Source organism: Lepidochelys olivacea (genome assembly GCF_965140295.1).
Source record: "Lepidochelys olivacea isolate rLepOli2 genome assembly, chromosome: 14".
Lineage (NCBI taxonomy): Eukaryota > Metazoa > Chordata > Testudines > Cheloniidae > Lepidochelys > Lepidochelys olivacea.
Window position 1 is genome coordinate 33,929,513 of NC_140424.1, and position 8,070 is coordinate 33,937,582.

The following is an 8,070-nucleotide window of genomic DNA, read 5'->3' on the forward strand; positions in this document are numbered from 1 at the left end:
GGTAAATTTTCAGAATAGAGAGGGGTAACTAGTGGTGTTCCCCAAGGGTCAGTCCTAGGACCAATCCTATTCAACTTATTCATAAATGATCTGGAGAAAGGGGTAAACAGTGAGGTGACAAAGTTTGCAGATGATACTAAACTGCTCAAGATAGTTAAGACCAAAGCAGACTGTGAAGAACTTCAAAAAGATCTCACAAAACTAAGTGACTGGGCAACAAAATGGCAAATGAAATTTAATGTGGATAAATGTAAAGTAATGCACATTGGAAAAAATAACCCCAACTATACATACAATATGATGGGGGCTAATTTAGCTACAACTAATCAGGAGAAAGATCTTGGAGTCATCGTGGAGAGTTCTTTGAAGACGTCCACACAGTGTGCAGTGGCAGTCAAAAAAGCAAATGGGATGTTAGGAATCATTAAAAAAGGGATAGAGAATAAGAAGGAGACTATCTTATTGCCCTTATATAAATCCATGATACGCCCACATCTTGAATACTGAGTACAGATGTGGTCCCCTCATCTCAAAAAAGAGATACTGGCATTAGAAAAGGTTCAGAAAAGGGCAACTAAAATGATGAGGGGTTTGGAACAGGTCCCATATGAGGAGAGATTAAAGAATTTAGGACTTTTCAGCTTGGAAAAGAGGAGACTAAGGGGGGATCTGATAGAAGTATATAAAATCATGAGTGGTGTGGAGAAAGTGAATAGTTATTTACTTGTTCCCATAATATAAGAACTAGGGGCCACCAAATGAAATGAATGGGCAGCAGCTTTAAAACAAAGAAAAGTAAGTTCTTCTTCACACAGTGCACAGTCAACCTGTGGAACTCCTTGCCTGAGGAGGTTGTGAAGGCTAGGACTATAACAGGGTTTAAAAGAGAACTCGATAAATTCATGGGGGTTAAGTCCATCAATGGCTATTAGCCAGGATGGGTAAGGAATGGTGTCCCTAGCCTCTGTTCGTCAGAGGGTGGAGATGGATGGCAGGAGAGAGATCAGTTGATCATTGCCTGTTAGGTTCACTCCCTCTGGGGCACCTGGGATTGGCCACTGTCGGTAGACAGGATACTAGGTTGGATGGACCTATGGACCCAGTATGGCCATTCTTATGTTCTTAATGTTACGCCATCGGGTACGCTCTGGAGAAGCTACGCCCAGACATTTGGGGATGGCGGTTTCACCCGCAGACTGACCATGCTGCACTGAAGTGGCTTCACACAGTCAAAGAGAGGAACAAAAAACTTATCCAGTGGAGTTTAGATCTCCAAGACTTTGATTTGAAAATACAACACATTTCAGGCACCTCTAACAAAGAGGCTGATGCACTCTCCTGGGAAGGTTTCCCAGAATCAGCCAGGTAAAAATGTCCCTGTATTCTAAGTCAGTGTAGTCCTTGAAATGTGAAAAGTACTGTTTAGTTCTTCATGTAATTATTACTAAAGTTAGAGGTGCATGTATCTTATTAACTCTGTTTCCTAAACCTCCACGAAGAAATCCCAGCCAGTGTGGACCCGACCTGAACCAGGCTGGCCAGCACCATCTGTGATTTGGGGGGCATGTGATACATGAAGGGGGAGGGAGTAGCTCTCTTTGATGGACACCCAGCCAGCCAGTTAGCTGTAAAATCCCTCTTGGTCTGTTCTCTGCTAGCTTTAACTATGAAGGGTTAACAAGCCCACAGGTAAAAGAAAAGGAGTGGGCACCTGACCAAAAGAGCCAATGGGAAGGTAGAACTTTTTACATTTTTTTTTTTTAAATTGGGAAATAACCTTTCCCTTTGTCCGTTGTTCTCTGGGCTGCAGGGACACAGAGCAGCAATGCTGTAAGCAGCTTAAGCTAGGTATGATTATAAATGATCAAAGGAATTGGCGGCTGTGATTGCAGAGCCATTGGCCATTATCTTTGAAAACTCATGGTGAACGGGGGAAGTCCCGGATGACTGGAAAAAGGCTAATGTAGTGCCAAACTTTAAAAAAGGGAAGAAGGAGGATCCTGGGAACTACAGGCCAGTCAGCCTCACCTCAGTCCCCGGAAAAATCATGGAGCAGGTCCTCAAAGAATCAATCCTGAAGCACTTACATGAGAGGAAAGTGATCAGGAACAGTCAGCATGGATTCACCAAGGGAAGGTCATGCCTGACTAATCTAATCGCCTTCTATGATGAGATTACTGGTTCTGTGGATAAAGGGAAAGCAGTGGATGTATTGTTTCTTGACTTTAGCAAAGCTTTTGACACAGTCTCCCACAGTATTCTTGTCAGCAAGTTAAAGAAGTATGGGCTGGACGAATGCACTCTAAGGTGGGTAGAAAGTTGGCTAGATTGTCGGGCTCAACAGGTAGTGATCAATGGCTCCATGTCTAGTTGGCAGCCGGTGTCAAGTGGAGTGCCCCAGGGGTCGGTCCTGGGGCCGGTTTTGTTCAATATCTTCATAAATGATCTGGAGGATGGTGTGGATTGCACTCTCAGCAGATTTGCAGATGATACTAAACTAGGAGGAGTGGTAGATACGCTGGAGGGCAGGGATAGGATACAGAGGGACCTAGACAAATTGGAGGATTGGGCCAAAGGAAATCTAATGAGGTTCAATAAGGATAACTGCAGGGTCCTGCACTTAGGACGGAAGAACCCAATGCACAGCTACAGACTAGGGACCGAATGGCTAGGCAGCAGTTCTGCAGAAAAGGACCTAGGGGTGACAGTGGACAAGAAGCTGGATATGAGTCAGCAGTGTGCCCTTGTTGCCAAGAAGGCCAATGGCATTTTGGAATGTATAAGTAGGGGCATAGCAAGCAGATTGAGGGACGTGATCGTCCCCCTCTATTCGACATTGGTGAGGCCTCATCTGGAGTACTGTGTCCAGTTTTGGGCCCCACACTTCAAGAAGGATGTGGATAAATTGGAGAGAGTCCAGCGAAGGGCAACAAAAATGATTAGGGGTCTGGAACACATGACTTATGAGGAGAGGCTGAGGGAACTGGGATTGTTTAGTCTGCAGAAGAGAAGAATGAGGGGAGATTTGATAGCTGCTTTCAACTACCTGAGAGGTGGTTCCAGAGAGGATGGTTCTAGACTATTCTCAGTGGTAGAAGAGGACAGGACAAGGAGTAATGGTCTCAAGATGCAGTGGGGGAGGTTTAGGTTGGATATTAGGAAAAACTTTTTCACTAGGAGGGTGGTGAAACACTGGAATGCGTTACCTAGGAAGGTGGTAGAATCTCCTTCCTTAGAAGTTTTTAAGGTGAGGCTTGACAAAGCCCTGGCTGGGATAATTTAATTGGGGATTGGTCCTGCTTTGAGCAGGGGGTTGGACTAGATGACCTCCTGAGGTCCCTTCCAACCCTGATATTCTATGATTCTATGATTCTATGATCAATTCATACCTCAAACCTACTTATCTGAAGTCTCAGATATGTAAGTAAAATTAGGGAATGTCTAAAAAGACGCGATTAGGGTTATTTCTTTTCTTATTGGCTTGTGGATTCCTCTGTGCTAACCCCAGATGCTTTTGTTTGCTGGTAACCTTTAAGCTGAACCCCCAAGAAAGCTATTTTGGGTGCTTAATTTTTGGAATTGCTCTTTTAAAACCTAGCAATAGCCCAAGTTACAGGTGTATTTTCTTTCTTTTTGTTTTTAATAAAATGTACCATTTTAAAGAACAGGATTGGATTTTTGGTATCCTAAAAGATTTGTGCATATGTTGTTTGATTAGCTGATAGCCACAGCTAATTTCCTTTGTTTTCTTTCTCAGCTCTTCCCCGGAGGGGTGTGTGAAAGGGCTTGAGGGTACCCCACAAGAAGGAATTCCCAAGTGCTCCTTTCTGGATTCAAAGGGTTGGGATTTTTTGCATTTGGATGGTGGCAGCATTTACCAAGCCAAGGTCAGAGAAAAGCTGTAACCTTGGGAGTGTAATACAAGCATGGAGTGGCCAGTTTTAATTTTTTAAATCCTTGCGGGCTCCACTTCTGCACTCGAAGTGCCGGAGTGGGGATTCAGCCTTGACAGGGAGTGTCATGGCCACCTGCACCAGGGCAGCTGCACCTCACTGCCCGGCTCCAGCTTCCAACCTGACCAGTGGGCGGGACCTCGGGGAAGGGGAAAGGAGGAGGTAGGGCCTGCACTTACCTGAGGATGAGCAGTGGGCAGGGCCACAGAAAGGGGCAGGGCCTTGTGGTGAGGGGGGGCACAACCCCCCAATTTTCTGTCTAGCCCACCTCAGTCCCCCCACCGAGAAGAGGCTGGCACCATCCCCCTCTATGTGCTTTTTACGGATTTCATGACAAAGGATAATCAAGCAGATCTTCAGACTGAAAACCATATCACTGAGCCTACTCTAACTTTGCTAAACTAATTAAGAATGAACCAATCCAGTGATCAAACTGAGATCGATTCAATACATCAATGGGTTAACATGGATATTGGCTTATCATCAGACTCATGGTTTGGCCATGTTAAAGCACACCGGTAGTTCACTGTCTATCCATAGGCGCTCTGTCTCAAAACAGGGTGTGCAGGCAGAGTATGTTACAGACATGTCTCCAAAGCCCTGCTCCTTTCAGCAAAATCCTACGTGGAGGGTTGAGTGTTACTGGGGAAGTTAACTGTGCATCCCTCAAGGGGTGGGGTTCTGACTCTAGTTCCTGAGTAATTTGCTCATCCGTTCCCTCGGTCAAGGGCATTACCTCTGTTCCCAGCAATTCCTCTAGAAAGAGGGTCACTTCTGCTCCCACGTCTAGGAGCCCTGTACACATGGCAGCAACTAGCATTTCCATTTTGAGGTGCCCTTCGTTGGGGTTTGACTGGCTGAGTCTCTACCACCCCCTGCCCATTCTAGGGTCTACCTTCTGGCTGTTTGCCAGCACTCCCAGACAGCTGCAGGCTAAACACTTCGGGATGGGGAGCGGCCCATCTCGTTCTCCCCAGCCGTACCCTAATGGTCACCAGGAGAAGAGTCACCAGCATGCAGACATCTTCAAGACACTGTTAGAGCAAATGAAGATGAGAGGGCACTGCCAGAGCTAGCCCCAGTGCCAACCCAACACAAAGGAGAGCTGTTGAAATGACCTGAGGACAAATGCTCGGAGGCTGACCTGCCTCCAGAAGGGGGTGGATGGGCAAAGACTGGCCAGTCAGATCCCAGCATCACAGGTGTCAGCTGAAAGGCGGGAGTGAATGTTGGACAGGCTTGCACGAGTTTGGAAAGAGGTCATAGAAACAGGACTGAGGACTTGGGGTCTGAAACAAAGTGGCCAGTCTAAGTGCTGAAGGATATGCTATAAAAACATGTATTATTCACTCACCAGGCCACCAGCAGTATGACGGAGGCAGGGCAAAATGGTCCCCGGTCAGAGGCATCTACCCTAAGCAGCTGACTAGAGCCTAATACCAGATCAGGTGAGGTCCATTCATGGATGAATCCAGACCTCTGCTAGCACCGGATATAAAGTCACAGTAGATTCACTGGTTTATCCTCTTGCCACCTTGATAACCTTCTTCCCGAACTGCTCCCTGTTGGTTCTTCCTTCACCCACCCACCCACTGCATCACCCACCACCTCTCAAAATGTCAGCATCAGAGAGGTTAAAAAAATCCAACGCATCGTAGGGCCAGCATTTTTACTGTAACTGCAGATGCCGGAAGAGAAAACAATCAATAGAAAAGGTACATTGGCTCACAGCTTCATTAATGCTCTCAACTTTCACTGAAGTTGAGATTTCATGAGATAAACGGCCAAATCAGGTTTCAGAGACATTTCATAGAATCATAGAATAATAGGGTTGGAAGGGACCCTAGGAGGTCATCTAGTCCAACCCCCTGCTCAAAGCAGGACCAATCTCCAGCTAAATCATCCCAGCCAGGGCTTTGCCAAGCCTGACCTTGGAAACCTCTAACGAAGGAGATTCCACCACCTCCCTAGGTAACCCAATCCAATGCACAGAGATTTCAAAGCACCCTGAGGCATTTGGCAATAGAACTCTTACTGCAGAATGCTATATAATTTTGCAGGGTACTTTAGTGTTGATCTTTGGGTGTCATACAAGAGAACTTAAGGCAAAGACAGTGTTCTATTTTGACAGCAACAGTGCACAAGGAACGGCTGTAGGGGTGCACATCAATGTTCCCTCTAATATTTTACATCCATGTGCGTGAATTTTGTTATGTGCATTTGTAATATGGAGGTGATGTGTGATAGGGGTGGGACCAAGGTGTTTGGGGTGCGGGAGGGGGCTCAGGGCTGGGCAGAAGGTTGGGGTGCAGGGGGTGAGGGCTCCAGCTGGGGGTGCGGGCTCTGAGGTGGGGCTGGGAATGAGGGGTTTGGGGTGCAAGCTGCCCCAGGGCTGCAGTGGTGAGAGAGAACTCCCCACAGCCCTCTCTTGCTGCAGCAGCCCAGGGCCAGGGGAGAGGCGCCTCTTCCCGCCGTGGCAGCTCTGGGGCTGGGGCCAGGGGAGAGGTGCCTCTCCAGTCCAGGCCCCTGTGGCTATGCACCTGTGCGGCCCTTGATAGCCTGCTGAGCAGTCGTGCACTTTAGAGGGAACTTAGGTGCACATGCAATTATTAACCTGCCCCCTACCCATCTGACCCCAGCATACCCTCCCAAACACCCACCCTACAGTACCCCCAGACACACCTGAAAAAACCACAGCCCCCCAAATACCCATTGAAGTACAGCTCAACCCATGAATGGCACAACATCCATCCCCCATACTGTGAACTCCTAACAAACACAAACGTATTTCGTTGGTTATAGAACATTCATTATGCAGAGCTATCCTCTAGTCTCAAAGGAGGAGCACAATGCATCCTTAGCCCTGTTTCCTTGAGCAGTTGGGATACTGGGCAGAGGCACTGTCTCCGAACAGCCATATCATTCATAAGGTCCCTCCAACTCCTGCTCCCACCCGTCCTCCAGGATTTCTCCCTGGCTCTCACAGTTGTGTATGTAAGCAGTGTCAGGATGAGCTCCACCCTGACGTCTGGTGGTGAGGTGTGGCAAGTTGTGGAAAAGAACTTCAGGGGCCGATCTCATTTGCATAGGCACACCCACCACGCCTAGAATGAGACCATAGCTGCCCAAATGGTCACTTTGGCTGCTGTGGGATCCCCAGTGTCTCTGTTATTGGGGCAGGAAGAATAAATTGTTATTACCCTGATTATGGGAACTGTGCTTGGAACTGTACTTGGCCTTTTGTTATGATGGAGGGATTCACCATCAACTAAGTAGCACTCGCTAGGCAAGGGTCATGGGTTCCGCAACTGTGTGAATGGAGAGAGGCTGGGGACAAGTATTAATACTTGGTGGTATGGGCCCCTTGGTGAGGGCCTTACATGCTAATTGCACTTTCTTCTCTCTCCACTGTGAAATATCAGAGCTAATTTTGATTTTGTTAGAAGTCTAGTTATAGGCTGCTGAGCTCACTTTGGGCTGACAGTGCACCAGCACTGGGGCTCCCCTACTACAAGCTGAATTCACCTAAGAGCTGAAATCACTGAGTGTTGTGTTAAGTAGTGGGGGAGCCTGAAGATATATTGTGGAGCAGTTTGCGGGACGGCTGGTGAAGCAGTTCGGCGCGGAGCAGTTTGTGGATGGCAGGAGCTGCTTGTGGGCCGTGGAGCTGAGCAAAGGAGTTCATGGGGCGGCTGGCGGAGCGGAGCGCAGCTGAGCGAAGGAGTTCGTGGGGCGGCTGGCAGAGCGGAGCGCAGCTGAGCGAAGGAGTTCGTGGGGCGGCTGGCAGAGCGGAGCGCTGCTATGGAGCTATGGGGCGGTCAGCTTCAGATCATGTAAGGTGCCTCTTACCCCCGTCCCATTTCCACCCAGGTTGGGAGGTAAAGCTCCGCAGATAAACTTTCGAACTCTGGGGCTGCCCTGACCAGGGACAGAGACTTTTGGGGCATTGGACTTTTGGGACTTTGGGTGATTTGGGGTTGCTGGACTCAAGAACCAAAGGGAAAAGGGCATGCCCCAATTTGCCTGGGGTGGGGTTTTTTTTGCTCATGGGTTGTGTTATGAATCCTGTTGGTGGTGTTTCCCCACCATAATGCCACATTGTTTCTCTCTGTTATTA

The 8,070-nt window shown here is 48.0% G+C and overlaps 1 pseudogene across 1 annotated transcript in view; it reads right to left on the reverse strand.

Moving 5' to 3' along the window:
- The window catches only part of LOC311530633 (C-type lectin domain family 2 member D-like), an 839,985-nt pseudogene that overhangs the window by 633,615 nt on the left and 198,300 nt on the right, over positions 1–8,070 (reverse strand). The window lies entirely within an intron of this gene.